The 21,724-nt window shown below is 32.7% G+C and overlaps 1 long non-coding RNA gene across 1 annotated transcript; it reads right to left on the reverse strand.

Moving 5' to 3' along the window:
* Window positions 1-1,860: 1,860 nt before the first annotated feature.
* Window positions 1,861-7,418, reverse strand: LOC112941065 (uncharacterized). Its single transcript, XR_003245983.2, has 3 exons — window positions 7,260-7,418; window positions 5,852-5,950; window positions 1,861-2,867 (listed from the first exon to the last, which is right to left on the reverse strand). It is a non-coding gene; the product is annotated as an uncharacterized lncRNA (long non-coding RNA).
* Between the last annotated feature and the right edge of the window lie 14,306 nt (window positions 7,419-21,724).

The following is a 21,724-nucleotide window of genomic DNA, read 5'->3' on the forward strand; positions in this document are numbered from 1 at the left end:
CCATGCTTCTTTCAGTTATTTAATAAGTTGATTAACCAAAAATAAAATTTGTAATATTATCTTCTGATATGTTTGAATGTTTGATCTCTAATTGCCCGTTGCTGGAGATTTGATTCTAAAAGACATTGAAAATCCATACATCATGAGTATTAATGCTCCTTATTTGAGGTCATTTGTATTTCGTGGCAATCCACAGTTGATATATCTAGAAAATGATCCTCTACTTTCCAATGTTCTGTATGAACCTAAAGAATTTGTTCTAGAGGAAAAATATAATTTTGACAATACTTTTTCGTCTATTATTGTTCTCTAGTATTTCAGATGAGATAATTTTGAGGTAATGTTGTTTCATTGTACTTGTATTTCCATACATGTAGTTTTCTTCTTGGCATCCTGATTTTGTAATTTTTATTCGTAGGTTGATATTGGATCAACTAAATTTATACAAACAAGGCTTCCATTAGTTCATAATAGTCTGAAACACCTATTCATATCTTGTATTACTCTTGGAGAGTTTTTTGAGTTTTTGTTTGCTCTTTGCATGCGATGGGGCTCTCCAAATTTTGATGAAATTGAAAATAATCTTGTCATTAATTTTTATTTTTTTTCTATATTTTCCATATTTTTATATTCGTATGTAATGAATTTGATGGTTTTTTCTTGATTCTTCTTACGAGTGTATCGTTATTTCGAATCTGTGCCACAGGAAATTGTTTATTAGATTCCTGCAATCTTCTCGGACATCATTTGAGGATAGTTAAGTTGTATGATGAACTATAAGAAGAGGGTGAAATGCAACTTAGTAAGGTTTTATTGGAAAAGTCTCCAACACTTGTAAAAATGGAAGTCAAGCCTAGTCAAATGGAATATAAAAAATCTCTCAAAGAACAAGCGGAGATAACAAATTTTCAACGGGAATCATCTAAAGCAGAAGTTGTGAATCTTGTTGATTAGTATCGTTATCACAATCCTTCTTAATCTTTGGCTAAAGTGTTTTGGATGTGCAAACAGAAACGAGACGTTTTGTTGATGGGGCGGTAAAGTTGTGTTCTGCCTTTGGTTTAAGGTAAAATAAATATTTTATCTACTTGGAAACATAGAATTGTGAACCTTGTTGAATGTTTTGAACACTCTGTTTGGGAACAAAGATGGTTTTTACATTCCATGCTTGTTCTTAAATGATGTATGAATTTTCTCAGTGGGAACTTACTTTTTAAGTAGCAGGAATTTCTTTCATGTTAAGGGATTAGTCCAAGTTAGACTGAGATCTATTTATGTCGAACATGATCCTTCCTCATATGTGAAGAAGAAAATCTAAGAATCATCATTCAATTTGGGGTTATTGAGTTGATTTTTATTTTGAAGTGATATTTTGTGTTAAATTCTCTTATGCGAGTTTAAAGTATTTCATGGGAACTTACTTTCTGTATGGTTAGTAGGATTTTCTTATTTACTAAGAAATATTTTGGACATGATTCTTCCTCATATGTGAAGAAAAAACACGAAGAAGAATCAACAGTTTGTGTCAAGCAAATATATCAAACAATCAACATTAAGACATACCTTTATACTAGTATTGACGAGGGTAACTTTCAATATTATTCTTATATGAAACCTGAGGAAACAATTGATAATGGGAATAAATCCAATTGTAGGGGATGTCAATTCCTCTACTGTTTCCCAGACTGTTCAATAAAATTCCTCATGTTGAGTTCTATGACAAGTACATAGCCAATTCATAGAAAGTGTACAAGCTCTTACAACATTTCAAAAAGACGGCCTATTTAACATGTCATCAATCAAAAGAATGGAAAGGTTTATAAGTCGATAAGGAGAAGGTACTATTAGAAGAGGATGAAATGCAGCTTACTTATAGGATTTTCATGCTTATAAAGGAAATACTCCATGTTAGGCCAAGAAGTACGATGGATGTGCTCCTTAGTATATGTGAAGACACAACTCGATGAACCATCACCTAATTTGGGATTCTGGAGTTGATGTTTATTACAATGTTAAGTTGTGTGTTAAATTTCCTTAACTTGACGCATGTAGTGAAAACTTACTTTCTGTCTTGATACTAGAAATCTCTTGACTATGATGGAATTAATCCTAGTTAGCGGAGAAGTATATATGTTGGACATGATTCTTCCTTATATTGGTCAACTATGTATGTTTCTAAAGAATGGGAAACCAAACACTTCACATTTGTAAGAAGGACATGTCTAACAAAAGACAACCTATGCAAAAAAACTCACACTGGTGCTATGAAGCTTGGAACTTCTTCCGTACAACTTTTTGATTGAAATGGGTCATGCCTCAGACACTGAAGCATGCCTATCATAGTTGATATATTTGGAGAGGTAATAAAATCATCAGAAAGGTTTGGGAAAAGGACCCAACAATCAGCTTTTAATATATATGGACAGAAGCAACACCAGATGCTTTGCTAGCACAAAAACTCAAACCTCTTACACGAAAATTTAACTATTTAGCTAATTTGTTTAACTCAAATGCTTTACCCCCATAACTAATGCAGATACTTTTATGCAATTTATATGCTGCTTATCACTACTAAGATTTGTTTTGAGATAAATAAAGCAAAGGTGCATGTCCTCTAGGCTTACCATCTAACAAGTTTTACTTTACCATCTAAGATTTTTAATGAAAATAAACAAGGAAAACCATTACTTGGACATGTAGAAAATACAAAATCTTTGAAGCTGATTGCAGTACATTTAACTTGAAGATACTTACAACTTAGAACCAATAAGTTTATTACTAAAGTATTTTCCAATCAAGTGAAAATGTGCTAAAATATTTTTAAAATGCCTCCAAAAAGCTATCATATTATTTGGAATAACTTATGCCTGCAAATATAGGAGTGAAACAGTTGGCATTATGATTAACCATATAGTAAAGAGATTACATAAAAAAGGAAACAAATTAGTAAAGCGAATTAGCCTTTTTAGAGACTGAAATATTGAATATCGTCAGATCATTTGTTGGTATGGGATATCATATTCTAATTCAAGCTGAGAACTACTATGTAAATATTGACTTGAAGAAATATCATTGATCAATTTTCTTTCCCCTAGATGCTTCCAAACAAAATAGTCATCAGCAAATCCAAACATATAAGGGTAATGTTTAACAATTTAAACTTCCAAGTATCTAAAGTTGTGGCATTTTTTTCATGGACATGTAACATTATAACCACTAATGTGATTCATTTGAGAACATTCATATTGGATAAATTTATCAATGCCATCTATAAAACATGAATTTATAGCCCCTCAACCATCCAACCTCTAAAACATCTAATTAGGCTCTAGATTATTCATGTACCTATTCATGTTTAAATAAATGAAACATTTAGTAACAAACATAAGTTGATCGAGGATTACTTCCAATAACAAGCATATTTTTTAAGAACATTCATACTAGAAGGTCATTGATTCTCATTTATCTTCAAAAATTGGCCAATAAATACACAGTGGCATGACAAAATAAGTTGCTGAATTTATTTATAGGTAAAGCTGAAAAAAAAATCTTAATAGATTTTCAAAACTAACTTAGCTAGAAAAAATATTTCCTTATTAAAGAATTCTAATTTCTATCAACTTACAAAATATTGACGCATTCTAATTCAAATCAAGATACCAAAACATTCTAATTTCAGCAAACTTACATATACTACCTAGTTAAAATATTAATCTCAAGTCCTTCAATTAAAGAGAAACAGTTAGCCTTGGCAACACTACTTCCAAGAACAAGGTGCAACAAGTTATACAACAAATTGGCACACACTTTTAACTTAAGGTAGAGGTTAAGTAAATCATATAAAATTAAAATACCTAATTACAGTGGCAGATCAGTCTGTCTACCAAAAAATACTAGCAAAATAAGGAATATTTGTTTCAAAAGACAGCTTGTAAGACAATCAACTGACTTTTCTCTATAAGTACAACAATTCGTCCAAGAAATAAACCCTATGAAGAAGTTAAATTACAATTATATTTCTCTAGCAATAATGACCAAAGAAGAAGTTAATGTTTAGAATACCAATATTTGGCGATTACTACTATTCTTCCTGATGACGATTATTATTACAATTATCTTTAGAGTATATCTTTAGAAAAATAAAGTGGGAAAAATAAAGATCAAGTCTTAATTAGAGTGAATGATGACCAAATACTAAGTATAATGTTATAGTAATAGATAATTGGAATATTTAAGCATCAAACGTCTTAATTGTTAACAAGAACAATAGAAACAAATAACAACTAAACAATTAAAATGAATTAGTTGTTGTCTTGAGTAGCATAAGCACTTTACATGTGTCTTTAGCCAATAACATTGATCATGGAGTCTCAATTACTTATCGTCAAGCAAACATATTCACAAATGATAATAACATACAAAATCAGTGTAATTAACACTTTTAGCCAAGAATTTAGTGTATAAACCAAGTCCCACAACAAAACTGGTTATTTATAATTTCATGAAGAGTATGTGATTGATCTTATTATGAGAAGACATGTTATGTGATCCTTCTCTATCACCTACTGTACCATATTTAATGTGCTATTCTACATGATCCTCTCTGCTTGTTCATTTGGTTGATTATATAAATATGTCTAATTTTTTGTCGAAATTACAGTCATGTTTACTGAAAATTGCTTCTATGTTATATGTCATATGCTTGTATCTTAATCACCAAAATGCAAGAGGCTGTTTTCATATATTCTCAGTTAAACAACTTAAGAATACCGATTACAAAATAAAAAAGAAGACATATATCATACAAGGCTAAGGTTCTTAAATCGTAAAACCAAAATTACCTCAGAAAAACATCTAAGCTAGATTCAATATAAAAGTAATATTATTTATTAAAAAGATGAACTAATCACCATTCTTGTCAAGTTCATAACTCTATTGATATAATTCCTATGCAACCTAATGCAAATGACGTTAGTAGTATTGCAGCAAATAATGTCTAGCAGAACACAAATCGGGAGCCCAAACGAAATTATGAGGAAATTATTCAAAATAAAAAACATAAAAATAAAATTGACAATCCGTTGAACAATGACAAAAATATGTATGTCACTTAGTCTTATATTCCAAAAGTTTCGAGTGATTTTAATAAATGCACCCCTCATAAAAAAATAGAAATGTCTTGCAAAATCCTAACTCTCCCAATGACAACTTTTAACCTTCCCAAACCACCAAAACAATTCCCAAAAAGAGCAAATACAATATCTTGCACCCTTCACTTTTATTCAATCGTTTACAGAAAAATGTTCTTATTGAAAATGAAAAACCACAAGAAACTATTAGGTAGTTGTGGGAGGGGGAGAAAAAGAGATGCCTTTAAGCGGAAAGAGTGAACCAATAGTTAGTAGTCACAAAAAATGAAAGCTAACTGCAATAATAAAACAAAATTAAGCAAATCAGTGTGCAATTTACTTTCACAAAAGAAAATAAAAGTAAATCACTGTAATGATGAACCCTAATCCCAATTTTTCAAAAATTCTTTCTTCAAAAAAACATATTTTCAGAATACCCAAACTACTAAAATAACTATTTTCAGAACAACACAAACTTACTTCGAGCTAAATGAAATGGAAATACTTGAAAGTATTTTCAAGCCTCTATTCAGAATAGTGACATTTATGAAACCACTATATCAACACATCTCTATATTACTTCAAACTTAATGAAATGAAAAGATTTGAGAGCTAAAAACTCCAATTTTCACAACCCATAAGTGATAAAGCTATGATTGTTTGAGATCTCACTTTTTAGATCAAAATGGAAGATGTAAGGAGATGAGAGTTAGAGCACTTACTTTGAGATGAAGATTGAATGAGATGGGCGTATTAGCCATCAGAGAAGGAAAGTTTCATCAGAGAGCTCACACAGTCTTTACTTTGAGAGATTAGAGATTCTGGTGAATATGGAAAGTGAAGTGATTTAGCTTAGGATAAAAAATAACATTGCAACAAACTTAGTGACGGATTTTAATATCCATTGCTTGCAAAAATTATATTTTTTAAATTAAATTTTAGACGGATTTTTCCTCACAATATAAATTAAATTTTATAAAAATATATTTTTATGTTTAGTAGTGTTTTCTCCATAGTTATTTCATCGCAGAATATTAATTAAATTGGTCAAACTTACTTGGTTGCCAAATTGATAGTGAAAACTACGGACCCAAAATTTCGCTCTTTTTTTTAGAGACCAAACAAATATTTCCTCGCCAATCCGTCGCTATATCATAACTCAAAATTGTTTTTGCAATTCTTGCAACAAAATGTCTATTCCGTTGAAAATCCGTCATTATATGTTGACGTAATAAAATTCGTTGCTAGTATCCGTCGCTAAAAACTGTTTTTTTAGTATTGATGTGCAACATAACTATACTTATCGGTCTAACTTAGACTAATCCCTTAGCAAACAAAACATTCCTACTAACCATAAAAAACTGAGTTTCGATTAATACTTGAAGCTCACCTAAGATAATTTAACACACAACATAACTCCGAAATCAACTCAAGAATACTAAATTGGCTGATGCTTCTTCCTAAGGAATAAACATGCCCAACATACTTATGGTTCTAACTTGGACTAATCCCTTAACAAGCAAGAAATCTTTACTAACAAGAAAAAAAGTAAGTTTCCACTTAATGTTTCAACCTCTCCTAAGGAAATCAACGCATAACATAACTTCGAAATAAAAATTAACTTATGAATCACAAATTGGATGATGCTTCTCGAGTTTCTTCTTCATATATTAGACAGGATCATGTCCAACATATATACATCTTTATGTTACCTGGACTAATTCCATAACAAACAAGAATTTCTATTAACTAGAAAGAAAGTATGTTTCCATAGGTCTAGAAAGGATAGCATGTACACGTTATTTTACTTGTAACTCTATTTATGAGGTTTGAGAGTTGATTTTCTATATCCCCTCAACTCAAAATAAATGTCATCCAGTAATATCAACATCTTAAAAACACCAAAAAACAAAGAGAGGTAAATAGTTTTTTTTTAAATTCAAAAATCCCCATATAATCAACATCTACCCCCAAAAAGGTACAAAGAGGAAGATAGGGTTGCTATTACACAAAATTAACATAACCCAATTGAGAAAGATTTGATATTATAAAAAGAACAAGGAACCAAATATTAAGCTTATCAAGAACTAAAATTATTACTGTAAACATCCAAAAAAAAGTATCAAATACCTTTTGAGCACACTTTATTGTTCACCTGCTGAACACAAATTTGTATGATTTTGAAGTCTTCCAATTCATCACCATGGATTGAGAGAGGGAACTGAAGAAGGGGGAGAAGTTTTCTTCTTAAATTAAATTTTATAGAAATGTAATATGGAGTGGGTGAGGGGGTTGGTGGGTTGAAGCAATTAATTATGAAGGGTCCTTATTTTCTTGTACGTATCTATTTACTTGACACGATTTAATTTGACATACAAAATTTTAAAATGAAATGATAATTGAAATGTGACATGTAAAAGAAATCTTAGATATTAATGTGATTATAACTCATTTTATTAATATTTTGAGTTATAATATGTCTTTTTTATTTTATATTAGTTCTTTATTTTTCTCATTATAAGAATTCATAAATAAAATTGATAAATTTAATTAATTCGCACTTTAATAAAAAAAATTTAAGGTTTAGAAACTTGAATAAATTTAAAAAAAATAAGAAAGGAACAATTTTAAGGATAAATGAGATCAAAATAATTTTAAGAATGATCAATAATAACGTGAAAAATGAATATAGGACTATGAAATGACTTTGTTTTTGAATAACCTAAAAAAGTTAATATCACATAAATAAACTTGGAAAATGAGTAAAAATTAATGTGATTGTTTATTTAGAGAAATTGGCAGGTATATTAAGTCACTGAAAATTTACTTTGATTCATCTAATTTAGTCCACTTAAAAAAAATCCATGTAATATTTAATATCTTAAAATAGTAAATTTAATTCTATAGGTCAGTTACAAATTCAATTTTCTGATTTTGTGACCTTTTTTTTTTATAACAAATTGACGTAACCGATCTAGAAAATTCCAAGAGATATCATTTGTTCAGAATTATAGAGACAAAATTCCTATATTTTAGCCACTTTTACGTAAGGGCGAATCTGGAAGAGGCGAAGGTATATTCATTTGAATTTTCTTGACAAAACATTTATGTGATATATATAAGAGTTTTTTTTCAATGTTCATATATAAATTTTAAATTTATCAATATAAAAGGCTTTGTACATTGTAAGGAATTTAATTCTGACTTGTTTAATTACCATTTTTTAGCAGACCATTAAAAAGTTAGAGGGTTTGTAGCAGTATGAATTTTTTATAAGTAAAATGCATAATTACCTCCCCAACCTATTCCCGAAATCTAACTGAAAAACTTATACTATAGTAAAGTCCTATTACCTTGAACTTATTTTATAAATAATTTTGTACCCCTTTTACGCCTACGTGACACTATCTTTCGGGGTCGAGCGCATGTTGACTTCTTTCAAACTAGTGTCACGTCGGCCGAAAAGGGGTAGAAAATTATTTATAGAATTTGTTCAAGGAGTATAGGGACTTAGTATAGTCTAAGTGTGTCTTTGAGATATCGAGTATAGGTTGAGGGGGTACTGATGATCTACCCCATTTTGGCTCAATGGATATTGATGCAGTCAAATTCAGTTCGGATTTGATCTTGACATGTTTGTTGTCTTGACCCATTATGATTGACCTAAAATTGATACAGTTCACTCAATTACCGTCCCTACTAATGCCTAAGATTAAAATAGAATAAGAATAAGTGAAACAAATGCACTTATACAAGAAAACTAATTAAAAACTACCAAATCGTTATCCTCTATTGGATGAGTCGCGATTTAACATTGCAAATGAATATTAGCCTAGAAATGCCTAATATTACAACCAAATTGTAGATAGCCATGTGTATTTATCATTTTTCTATAAAATAAAAAGATTGGCTATAAAAGGTAATTATTTTTAGCATACACTACTAACATTACTCATATGATAATTACATATCATAAATTAGTTTTACCATATAAGTTTTATTTTATTTTTATAATTAAATAGATTTCATAATTTTATTAGATTTCATGTTGCGTAACAAAAACAATAACATTTTCATGAAATTCTATAAATTGGTCCTTTTATGTTAATCAGGGTTACTACCACTCGATTCAATCATGGAAGTTATAGTAGCGTAAGATAGGCAAAGGGAGATTGATTTCATTTTTTGCCTCAAATACACTCGTTCAAAATCATGGTATATATATATATATATTAATTTATTTTATAGAATAACTGTTTATGCTTTTACATGCCATATGAGAGCCTGGAACTTGAATTAAGAATTTTCACTCATTAAACAACTTTATCTTGTTATGAGAGGCTGACACTACAAAAAAATAGTTTTTAGCGACGGACACAATCCGTCACAAGATGACGAAAATCCTTAATTACTCATGATTAGCGATGGATTATCAACGAAGTGTTGAATGATGCTATTATGCTCGTTTGTAAGCTCTTATTGACGAAAACTGAGTTCCGTCACAAGTTTGACGACGTCCTTATGACAAATCATTTTCGTTTCCATATGTTAGCGATGGACTTAGTCATCATTATATTGACATAATTTTCTTTCTAATTGCATAATTCTATGACAAAAAATGGCGTTTCGTCACAAGTTTAGCTATTTCATAGTGACAAAATGTCGCCACATGTTTGCAACAGACTAATTCGTCATTATATTTATATTGTTTTGTTGCTAAATTTTTTGCTAAAACTTTTTCTACTAATTTTACTTGGTTATTTAAATATGCGCTGCTGAACATAAATTGAATTAATTACTAAATACTCCAAAATTTAAAAACATTCATATATTATAATACTTATAGATGATTCATGATATATAAATAGAAAACTCCAAAACCACATATTTCTAGTTAAAAATACCCAAAGAATACCATCAAGTACTCTTACAGAACCAATGTTCATCAAAATGTTACTACGCACAGTTTGTAGTTTCCAAAAAGTATGACGTTATCAAAAACATAAGTTATGGAGGTATCAACTTAAAATTGAGGTATCAACCTCATCCTCATTAGCAGGAGGCATGGGTGCCACAGTCAATGAATTGCCGAATAGAGTAATCAATTCTTGAACCTACTAAACAATAATAGAAAAAAGATGACTAGTTGGTGCATGGGTCATTTTCATTACAAACTCGTCCATATTTGTTGTCGATGTTGATTGAGACATGGAGGTTATAATGATGATGTGCCACAATGATTCTGCTCATAATAATATTTTGCTTCAAATCCAAGACACTATATTCTTATTTTCTTTTATCCCTCGCAGCTTGGTAATATGCTTCATATTGATCAATATCAGTTTCTGAAAATATTTTTTCCTTTAATATTTCTTCAAATTTTTCTTATAATAAGTTGAGAAAATGAGAAAGTATTAAAGATATGGAACAAACCAAATTTTGAAGAAAAATGTAGAAAATACACAAGCTTTTAAGCATGAAAGAACTACGTAATTACAAATAGATGGACTATCTACTGCACCCACATTGTCAATAATAGTCACAATTTATTGGGAACATATAATTATACTCACACCACCAAAAGTAGTACCCCTAGAGTATTAGCATTATGAAAGAATGGGGTTCGGACTCTTTGATTCACGTGTATGGTCAATAATTATATACAAATGGGGATGTCTACCACAAAGACAATGACAATTAACTATTCACAAAAATCCCCCTCCCCAACACCCTACCCAAACACTAACTAAGTTCATTAGTGATCGACCTATACGGATATTTATCATACTCTATGTGGGGAGAAATCCATAGTCGTGAGTACCTTAAATAGATGTTGAGGATGGACTTTTTGAAGCTAGCTCGAGTCAGGTACCCTCAATATGCTACATCAAGCTTTTATGATGTATCATATTGGAGAGTACTTGATCGAGGTTACATTACACTAAACAACAGCAATAAATTCTCATTAAAACCGGACTATAGTCGCATAAAAAATAATTACACTAGAGTCACGGTAAAAAAACACTAAAATTGCATCAGAAAATTGCATCAGAAAATCCTAAAAACAACAATTGAAGTACACCCAAAGAGTAGCAGTATTTTCTCTCAAATACGACACTATAATCGCATCTAAAGAACATTTAAATTATATTGAAAAATTTAGAAGTTTAAAACAAGATAAAATTGCACCAACAGATACAAATACAACAGCAAGCTGTTAATTCCTAATGTTTTACTATTGAGGAAACTAACCATTTTTATGAAAATTAGACTTCCAAAATTTAGGGGATTTTGGAATATTCATAGGAAGATTAGATAACCTCTAATTCATGATCTTTTTTCCCTCCAGGTGCGTATTATTATCACATATATTATTTTCTTTTTTTAGTTAATAAGCTCAAATTTTTTAGCTTTTCTAGATAGTGCGCGTAGTAATTGTACTGATAATTGACCACCATGTCCTAATTTAATGTTTAATGGTTTTTTTTCTAATTGTTTGTTTGTACATTCATTGATTTTCCCTAGGTTTATTACGGTAATGTTTTGATTTGATTTCTAGATTTCGTTTTCCACTATACGATGTGAGTTAGTATGTCGTAACATTCAGGTATGGTGCTGAAGATGGATTCAGAAGTGACGCATATGATGGGTCCCAAGAAGGGGAAAAACTCCTTTATATCCTGATGCCCAAGGGTCTATATATTTCAATTCCAAGGAAACCCCTTTTAAGCAAAGTTGATTTGAAGAGTGGAGGTTGCACCACCAGAACCTTTTAAAAACCTTACTCAATGAAGGACCTTCAATTCTGGGGAACATATCAGAGTATGATTACATACGGTTTAACGAGAGATTGAGGAAAGTAATCAAATGACCTGAACACAGTGCCTTGAAACCAAAAGTTTCTGGTAAAATGATTGTATCAGAATTAATGGATGAACTACTTCCAATAGATAAAACCAAAAATTTTATCTATCAACGAGTGCATAAATCAAGGAGAATAAATTGCTCAATAGGCAGGCCACTTTGGCTTCCTCCAGTTGAGGAGGAATAGAAAGACGTAAATATTTTTCCAAGTGTATTATTTGTAGCTAGTTTTCTTGAGATTTTATGCAAATCAATGTCATTCTTCAGAAGCTATATTGTTTTATTTTTTCAGGTTGATGAAAGCTTGATGAGTCGATCTTACGTATAAAGTTGCATGAAGGAAATACAGAATTGTTGAAATGCTGCTTTCGTGGGGAATGATTAAGTGAAAGTTATTCCTTGTTGTCTGAACTAATAGACCTAGAACCTATTGATGTGGTAGATGATAATGATGTTGTCGATGATATTGACAAATTGGCTGAAGATGATGAGGCAGAAGATTACGAGGCACAAGATGAGGAGCAAAATAATAACTTAATTCTTCCTCTTTTATCCTCATAATTTAAACTAATGGGTTCTCTCTTAAAACCAACAACCTAACACATAGAACATGCTCAAATAACATAGGAAAGAGAAGTTGTGTTAGAAAATAGCAAAAGTTCTATGTTGCGAAACACAATGTAAAACCAAATAAGCATTAAATCTGTAGTACTTAGTATACTCTTTATTTGAATATACTATCATTAAGTGTTCTAAGAAAAACATAAGACATTTTAACTAGTTGTTTTTTTGAAAATAAGGTAGCAACTAAAAGGGCAAATCAGAAAAGAACATACAATAAATAGATACAAGAATCTCATTATGTTTGCATCATTAGCTTAACATCAGGTATCCAACAAAGTTTCCAAAATACTAATGGTCTTCCATGATAACCCTATCCTTTTCCCCGAGTTATTTTTCACAAAATATAAGTCAACATCCTCCTCTTAACCGCACAACAATCTCACCGAATAGATGAATTAGGAGAAATTACCAAAAGCAGAAGCTCACCTTTCACATAAAGATGAAGGATACAAGAGAAATTTCAACTTACACCTAAGATAGGAGCACTTGAAAGGAGAAGGAGAAGGGAGGAGAGCAATACCTGATAGATGGGAGAATCTCTCAGCTGCTTCTTTTGCTAGAAAACCATTTTTTTACGGATTGTAATATGTTTTTTCTTTTTGTGTATTCTATGGAATGAAGAGTGTTACTTGGTAAATAAACTAGCAATAACTTAGTGACATATTATGACATCCGTCGCTACAAACAAATATAATTATCTATATTATATTGTAGAAACAAAATTTTCTGTCATTACATAATTTAAATTCCATTAAAATATATTTATAATTCGAGCAAAACTTTTTCGTCATTCATTGGGTCACAATATTTTATTAAATTTGTAACACCTACTTTGTTGCAAAATTTGTATCGAAATTTAAGGTGCCAAAGATTCCTTCTATTATTTAGTGACAAAAAACATATTCCTTCGCCAATCTTTTGCTATGTTATAACTCAACAAATTGTTTGTAATTTTTGCAAAAAAATGACTTATTCATTGCTAATCCGTCGTTATATAGTGATAGAATTGGTTTCCTCGTTAAAAACTATTTTTTTTGTAGTGTTACCCACATTCATATGTGTGAGTGCATATACATGTATATCTATCTCTGACAATAAAAAAGATATAATTAACAACGCACTCTTTATGAGTGTAGAGCTATCCTTGTGCTAGAGAAATCACTCATAAAACTAGGGTTTGAATCTAGCTAAAACTATATTTCTTTTATGTTTATTGGTGCACTTAAAGTCTTCCATTTATAAGATCATTTTTGCTTGTTATAGACAAAGATTTTTATGTTCTATTATGACGTAAGAATTTATAAAAACACTATTAAGATTGAAGAAAGAAAATTGTATTAAGAATGGACATTTAATAAACTACAACACTATTTTTATTTTTATAGATTCAATACATCATGTTAGGAATCAAACTAAAAGAAAAAGAATGATTTTTATTTAGTCCTAGAACCCATGAATTCCAAAAAAAAAGGTTATGGAAAAACATAGTCAAGTTTTACGTATTATTTCTTTTTTTTAAAAAAACGCATAAATACTATTTTAATCTATGATCTAAATTTTACGGATACACATTTTCTTTACATGTCCTAATACCTCCTAGAACTATTTGAATGTAATAAATACACCTTTTTTGGTGTTAAGTTGGTGTACAGACCGTTGAAAGCAAATAACAAGTAAAAAATATGAATCAATATTCAACATATGTATTTTTTGAAGTGAAAATTTTACCATTAGTTTGTACAAATAATTAATAAATAAACTCAGCGGCACTTCAATCTAATTAGTGGTCTAAATCCAAAAATAAGTTTGAGGCATAAATTTTTATTACTTTTTTGACATGACATTCAAGTTATTTCTTTCATTTTGATAAAAATAGTTTTATATTTTATGACCTTAAGCATACCATGTGGAAGTTAAATTTATTAATAGATACATAAAAATGAGTTCGGAAACCAATAAAAAATTCTTTTTTTTTGCTACAAAAAGCATAAGATAAATTTATTTTTACAAAAAAAAAATTCCTTTCGATTTTGGGGGCCTAAGACATATGCCTCATGTTTAATGGCATTGGTCCACCCTCTGAAGAAACCCTAACTAAATCTACAATAATAACAGTAATTGTTTTTATCAAAAAAGAACTATGGTATACTATGATTCATTGTGTAATGGTAGCAAGAAAATTAAGTTATCTCAAACCTATTTCCTCTTAATATTGTAGTTTTCAAATTATTACACTATTAAGAAAAGTGTAGTTTTTATAACAATTACACTATTAAGAAATAATTATGCTATAATGAGAAAACATAGATTAAAGACATATGGACTTAAGCCTTAGTCTTAAATAATGATTATCACCTTGTTCAATAATCAATTTTTTTTTAATTCATAGGAATTTGATTTCTCATTCAACTCTTGACTGTTTTAGGTTTAATTAAGTGTTTGGATATGAATCTTTGCATTAACAAATTAATATTATTTCACATGATTTTTGTGTTCGTATTAATAGCTTTTACATAAATTAAAATTTCATGATGTATTTTTTATTCTCTTTCGCCAAAATATTTAAATTAAGTGTGTAATTAACTAAATTATTAATTTCAGTTTCTTGTAGAAAAAATTTTAAGGATCATATATTCTAAAAAAATGTTAATTGTAATACTAATATTAGTTGTACCAAAGTTTAATTTACAGTCAACCATTGTACTAAACATCAATACAAATACTATTTTTATATATACTACCAAATGACTCCTTCAGTGTTGAAGAAAGTTTCAAGTGTTATCGATTGATTTATAATGCTACGATAAACACATGTCATTCATATAGTGTTTTGATGTAAGAACTCAATTCTATAATTTTCTAGTACAATAAGTATAACATCACTAATTTAAACCTTTAAGTTCTCTTAAAATGATACAAAAATACTTTATATGTGTTTTACTTAACTTAAGCCATAGAATTTTACATCAAGAGTTGCAAATTAATGAAATCAAAGCAAATGACATCTACATATTATACACCTTTTCTTTTATTATTAGAGTTGTGATGTGTTAATTGAATAAAGGCGATGAACATTTATTTGTTGTTCGTGTACCATATACACGGACCTTGCTAATGGTATTATTGTCTATTTTTTACATATTATCATGCCACGTAATGAACAAAGACTACATTTACCTTATCCTAATAAACTACAACCTTCCCATTCATTTAATCGATGATATTCTAAATAAGTAATCTTTTTTAGATGTTGTAAGAACTAGTACATTTTCTGAGGATTGGCGATATAGTTGCTGAAGAATTCAAGAGGTGAAATCAGATCAAAAGGTTTGGGAAACACCACAGGACTTGATATTCCCTACCATTGGATTTATTCCTATTCTCGATTGTTTCTCAGGTTTCCTATATGAATAACAATGAATGTTACCCTTGACATTAGTAGTCTAAAAGTATGTCCTAATGAATATCGTTTAATACATTTGCTCCACAAATATTTCATTTATCATTTCTTCCTTAAACATCCATTTACTTATCCACCATATAAGATCACTTATTTCTTTTTTATTTGTTCAACATTGAGGCCTTTGTTTCTCATGGAATGTGAAATCGATGATATACACTTCTTTCCGGTATTTAATAAATTTATAAGCTTAAAATCTGAATTTTTGTAATATTAATTTTTAACAAGTTTGAAAGTTTGATCTTTAATTTCTCATTGCTTGAGGATTTGGTTCTAAAAGACATAGACAATCGGTACCTCCCGAGTATTATTGCTCCTAAGCTAAGATCATTTGTCTTTCATGGCCATATACATTTGATGTATCTAAGAAATGTACCCTCTTATTTTCGATATTCTGTATGAGCCTAAAGAATTAGTTCTAGAGGAAAAGATTATTTTGAAAATATTTCTTCTATTCCTGCTCTCGAGTATTTCAGTTGGGATCATTTTGGGGTAATATTGCTTCATTTCACTTGTATTTTCATACATGTACTTCTCTTTTTGGCATCTTGATCTTTATCATTTTATTCGTAATTCGATACTGTAACGACCCGTTTAGTCGTTTTGAGTAACAGACTTCAATTCTGGAAACACTGGCAGAAGCGACGGACCCCACGACGGAACGTCATGGGCACGACGGACCGTCGAGGGGGTCTCGTCCCAAAACACTTAGAAAATATGAAATTGGGTACTGAAAATCAACTCTCTGAACTTTGTGACGGAATGGCAGGACGGACCGTCACAGACCCTTGGTGGAAATTTGGGTCTCTGAACTCTGCGACGACCTGCAGGACGGACCGTCGCAGGCACGACGGCCCGTCACAGGTTGCGCAAATCCCAGGCAGAGTTGGATTTCTGGTGAAGTTTTAAGAGACATTTTTTGACTATTCTTTCCTTAATTATAGATTTCGTGGGTTTATATTAATAATTCAAATTCTTGAAGGTTAAAAGAGGTAACCCTAAGTTAATTAGTGGGGTATTATTGCCACCTTTTATTCTTAATTATATACTAATTAGGGTAAAAGAAAGAGGGTTGAATAAGATAAATATAAGGAACAAAGAGAGACAGAAAAAGAAAGAGAAACGAACGAGAAAGAGGAGAAACGAGAAGAAGAACAAAGCTTGGGAACTTGCTTGTTTGATTTCAATTCTTCGGTGGAGGTAGGTTATGGTTTTCATGCTTTCATAGTAAACTCTTAATAGAGAATGATATGTATTGGTAGTTTTGTAAACCCTACTATATGCTTAATTGTATGTTTGCATGAATATGATTATGTGATTGTGATAAGATAAGCATGATGAAAATATTGAATCCCAAATCTTGAAAAGAAACTTTAATATACATTATTAATGATGATGCCTTGGTATAGAAGAAGGCTTGATGAATTAAAATAATGCGATTGATGATGCCTTGGTATAGAAGAAGGCTTGATGAATTAAAGTAATGAGATTGAGGATGCCTTGGTATAGTGAAGGCTTGATGATTTACAGAATGATATTAGTGGATCCGAGTGTCACGTTCCGACACATAGATTTAGAGGATCGGAGTGTCACGTTCCGATACATAGATTTAGTGGATCGGAGTGTCACGTACCGACACATGTAGGGGATCGGAGTGTCACGTTCCGACACATGTAGGGGATCGGAGTGTCACGTACCGACACATGTAAGGGATCGGAGTGTCACATTCCGACACATGTAGGGGATCGGAGTGTCACGTTTCGACACATGTAGGGGATCGGAGTGTCACGTACCGACACATGTAGGTGATCGGAGTGTCACGTTCCGACACATGTAGGGGATAGGAGTGTCACGTTCCGACACATAGAATTAGGGGATCGGAGTGTCACGTACCGACACATAGTGGTAGGGGATCGGAGTGTCACGTACCGACGCAAAGATGATAATATACTCAACTTAATAAACTTAATTCCCAAATGAGTATGGTGTTGAGGCTTGAGCCCTCATGGATGAACTTGATGGTTCTTATTGATGATTATAGTACTTGTTGTTGTTACATGTTGAGTTTTATAGTTGATTTACGATAATATTTGATATATACTGTTCCCTATTTTTAGTTGGCCGATGATATCTACTCAGTACCCGTGTTTTGTACTGACCCCTACTTTTATTGTTTTCTTTTTGTTTATTGTGGAGTGCAGCAAACGTGCCGTCGTCTTCGACTCAACAGTAATTCCAGCCAGCCTTCGTCACACCGGATCTTCAGGGTCAGCTAACGCTTCTAGCTTGGACTGGATCTCCTCCGTCATGTCTTGATGCCTTGAACCTCCGGCACAGACTAGCTTCTTATGTTTTTTTAGCTTTTAGAATCCTCTTAGTTTAGTCATTTGATTGTAGATGTTCTTGTGGTGATGACTTCCAGATTCTGGGGATATTGATAAGTTTTTGAGTTATAGAAGTTGATTATTGATTTTACTTATGAGCTTAAGTCTTCCGCATTACTTTCTGTTGTTATTACATTGAAATGTTAAGGTTAGATTTGTTGGTTCGCTCACATAGGAGGGTAAGTGTGGGTGCCAGTCGCGGCCCGGTTTTGGGTCGTGACAAACTTGGTATCAGAGCATTAGGTTCGTTGGTCTCATCACACAAGAACAGGTCTAGTAGAGTCTTAAGGAACGGTAGGGGGACGCCTTTACTTTTCCTTGAGAGGCTATAAGACTTTAGGAAAATTTCACTCTTTCATTCTTTCTTTCGTGCTACTACTTGAGTCCAATTGGTATCTAGGCGATACAAATTGGTATCTGACCATCTTCACTCTATTTTGCGGATGGTTAGAACTAGAGCAACGACTGCGCCAACACTAACATCGGCAAGACAAGAAGCGTCTGAGCCAGCCCCTGGGGCTGTGGCTCGAGGAAGAGACAATGGCAAGAGGCTATGGTAGAGGTCGTGGGAGGACGTCCTCTAGGGGAAGAGGACGAACACCTAGTCCATATGATACTAGGGCAGTGACTCCTCCACCGACTGAGGAGGTAATAAGAGAAGGGGAGGATGGGGAAACTGAACAACTGCAGAATGAGGGATTGCCACCCCAACCTACCCCAGAGATGATCAATCAGGTTCTCGCCTATCTCAGTGGGTTGTCTGATCAAGGTCAGGCACCTCCAGTGTTTTCTACGCCAACACCTCCGATTTCAGAAGTACAACATGCATCCACTAGGGCTCCTCGTATGGATGCCTCATTGGACATAGGAACATTTCCACGTCTGATTACTGGGCCTATAATGACAAATGATCAGCATGAACTTTTCAGTAAGTTCTTTAAATTGAAACCTCCGGTCTTCAAGGGTGCTGAATCGGAGGATGCTTATGATTTTCTGGTGTACTGTCAGGACCTACTACACAAGAGGGGTATAGTAGAACAGTTTGGTGTTGAGTTCGTGAGTTATCAGTTTCAAGGGAACGCCAAAATGTGGTGGCGGTCACATATTGAGTATCAACCAACAGAGGCACCACCTATGACTTGGGCCTCATTCTCTAGCTTGTTTATGGAGAAGTATATCCCCCGAACTTTGAAGGATAGGAAAAGGGATGAGTTCTTGAGCCTAGAGCAAGGTAGGATGTCGGTCAATGCATATGAGGCTAAGTTTCATGCATTATCAAGGTATGCCACCAGATAGGGATATTGACTTCTGCATTGATCTTGAACCGGGTACTCGCCCCATTTCTATACCCCCTTATAGAATGGCTCCCGCGGAGTTAAGAGAGTTAAAGGCACAACTTCAAGAGTTATTGAACAAAGGCTTTATTAGACCAAGTGCATCTCCTTGGGGTGCTCCGGTTTTGTTTGTAAAGAAGAAGGATGGGAGCTTTCGAATGTGTATAGACTACAGACAACTAATCAAGGTAACCATAAAGAACAAGTATCCTCTTCCCCGCATTGATGACTTGTTCGATCAGTTACAAGGTGCTTGTGTCTTCTCTAAGATCTATTTGAGATCCGGTTGTCATCAATTGAAAATACGGGCAACGGATGTGCCAAAGACTGCTTTTCGAACGAGGTATGGGCATTACGAATTTGTAATGATGTCTTTTGGTCTAACGAATGCCCATGAGCTTGATGAATGGGATTTTTAAACCATATTTGGACCTCTTCGTGATCGTATTTATTGATGATATATTAGTATACTCAAAGAGCAAGAAGGAACATGAAGAGCATTTGAGAATGGTATTGGAAATGCTGAGGGAGAAAAAGCTTTATGCCAAGTTCTCTGAGTGTGACTTTTGGCTAGATGCGGTGTCCTTCTTGGGACACGTGGTTTCTAAGGATGGAGTGATGGTGGATCCTTCTAAGATTGAGACAGTGAAAAATTGGGTAAGACCTACTAATGTGTCAGAAATAAGGAGCTTTGTTGGATTAGCTAGCTTCTACCGCCGATTTGTCAAGGGATTCTCTTCTATTGCTTCCCAATTGACGAACTTGACTAAGCAGAATGTTCCATTTGTATGGTCGGACGAATGTGAGGAAAGTTTTCAGAAGCTCAAGACTTTGTTGACTACCGCACCTATCCTTACCTTGCCAGTAGAGGGTAAGAACTTCATTGTTTATTGTGATGCATCCTATTCGGGCTTGGGTGCAGTACTAATGCAAGAGAAGAGTGTGATTGCTTATGCTTCAAGACAATTAAAAGTGCATGAACGTAACTATCCAACTCATTATTTGGAATTGGTTGCGGTAGTGTTTGCATTAAAGCAATGGAGACACTATTTATATGGGGTTAAGTGTGAGGTCTACACGGATCATCGTAGCCTTCAGTATGTCTTTACTCAGAAAGATTTGAACTTGAGACAGAGAAGATGGATGGAACTACTGAAGGACTACGACATCACCATTTTGTATCATCCGGGGAAGGCGAATGTTGTGGCGGATGCTTTAAGTAGAAAAGCGGGAAGCATGGGAAGTCTAGCTCACTTGCAAGCCTCTAGACGCCCATTAGCTAGGTAGGTTCAGATTCTATCTAACGACTTGATGAGATTAGAAGTAAATGAGAAGGGAGGATTGTTGGCTTGTGTGGAGTCAAGATCTTCTTTTCTTGACAAAATTAAGGGAAAACAGTTTGATGATGAGAAACTAAGAAGAATTCAAGATAAAGTATTGCGAGGGGAGGCTAAGGAAGTACAAATCGATGAGGAAGGTGTTTTGAGAATCAAGGGAAGGGTATGTGTACCCCGCGTCGATGATTTGATCAACACTATTCTGGCAGAGGCTCATAGTTCAAGGTATTCTATACATCCGGGTGCAACCAAGATGTATCGTGACCTAAAGCAACACTTTTGGTGGAGTAGAATGAAGCGTGATATTGTTGACTTTATTGCCAAGTGTCCAAACTGTCAACAAGTAAAGTATGAACACCAAAGTCCCGGAGGAACACTTCAGAGCATGCCCATTCCGGAATGGAAGTGGGAAAGAATTGTGATGGATTTTGTGGTTGGTCTTTCGAAGACAATGGGTAAGTATGACTTCATTTGGGTGATTGTCGATAGGTTAACTAAATCTGCTCATTTCATTCTGGTCAAGGTGACTTACAATGCAGAAAAGTTAGCCAAATTTTACATCTCGGAAGTGGTGCGACTGCATGGGGTTCCA

Source organism: Solanum lycopersicum, chromosome 1, assembly GCF_036512215.1.
Source record: "Solanum lycopersicum chromosome 1, SLM_r2.1".
Taxonomy (NCBI): Eukaryota; Viridiplantae; Streptophyta; class Magnoliopsida; order Solanales; family Solanaceae; genus Solanum; species Solanum lycopersicum.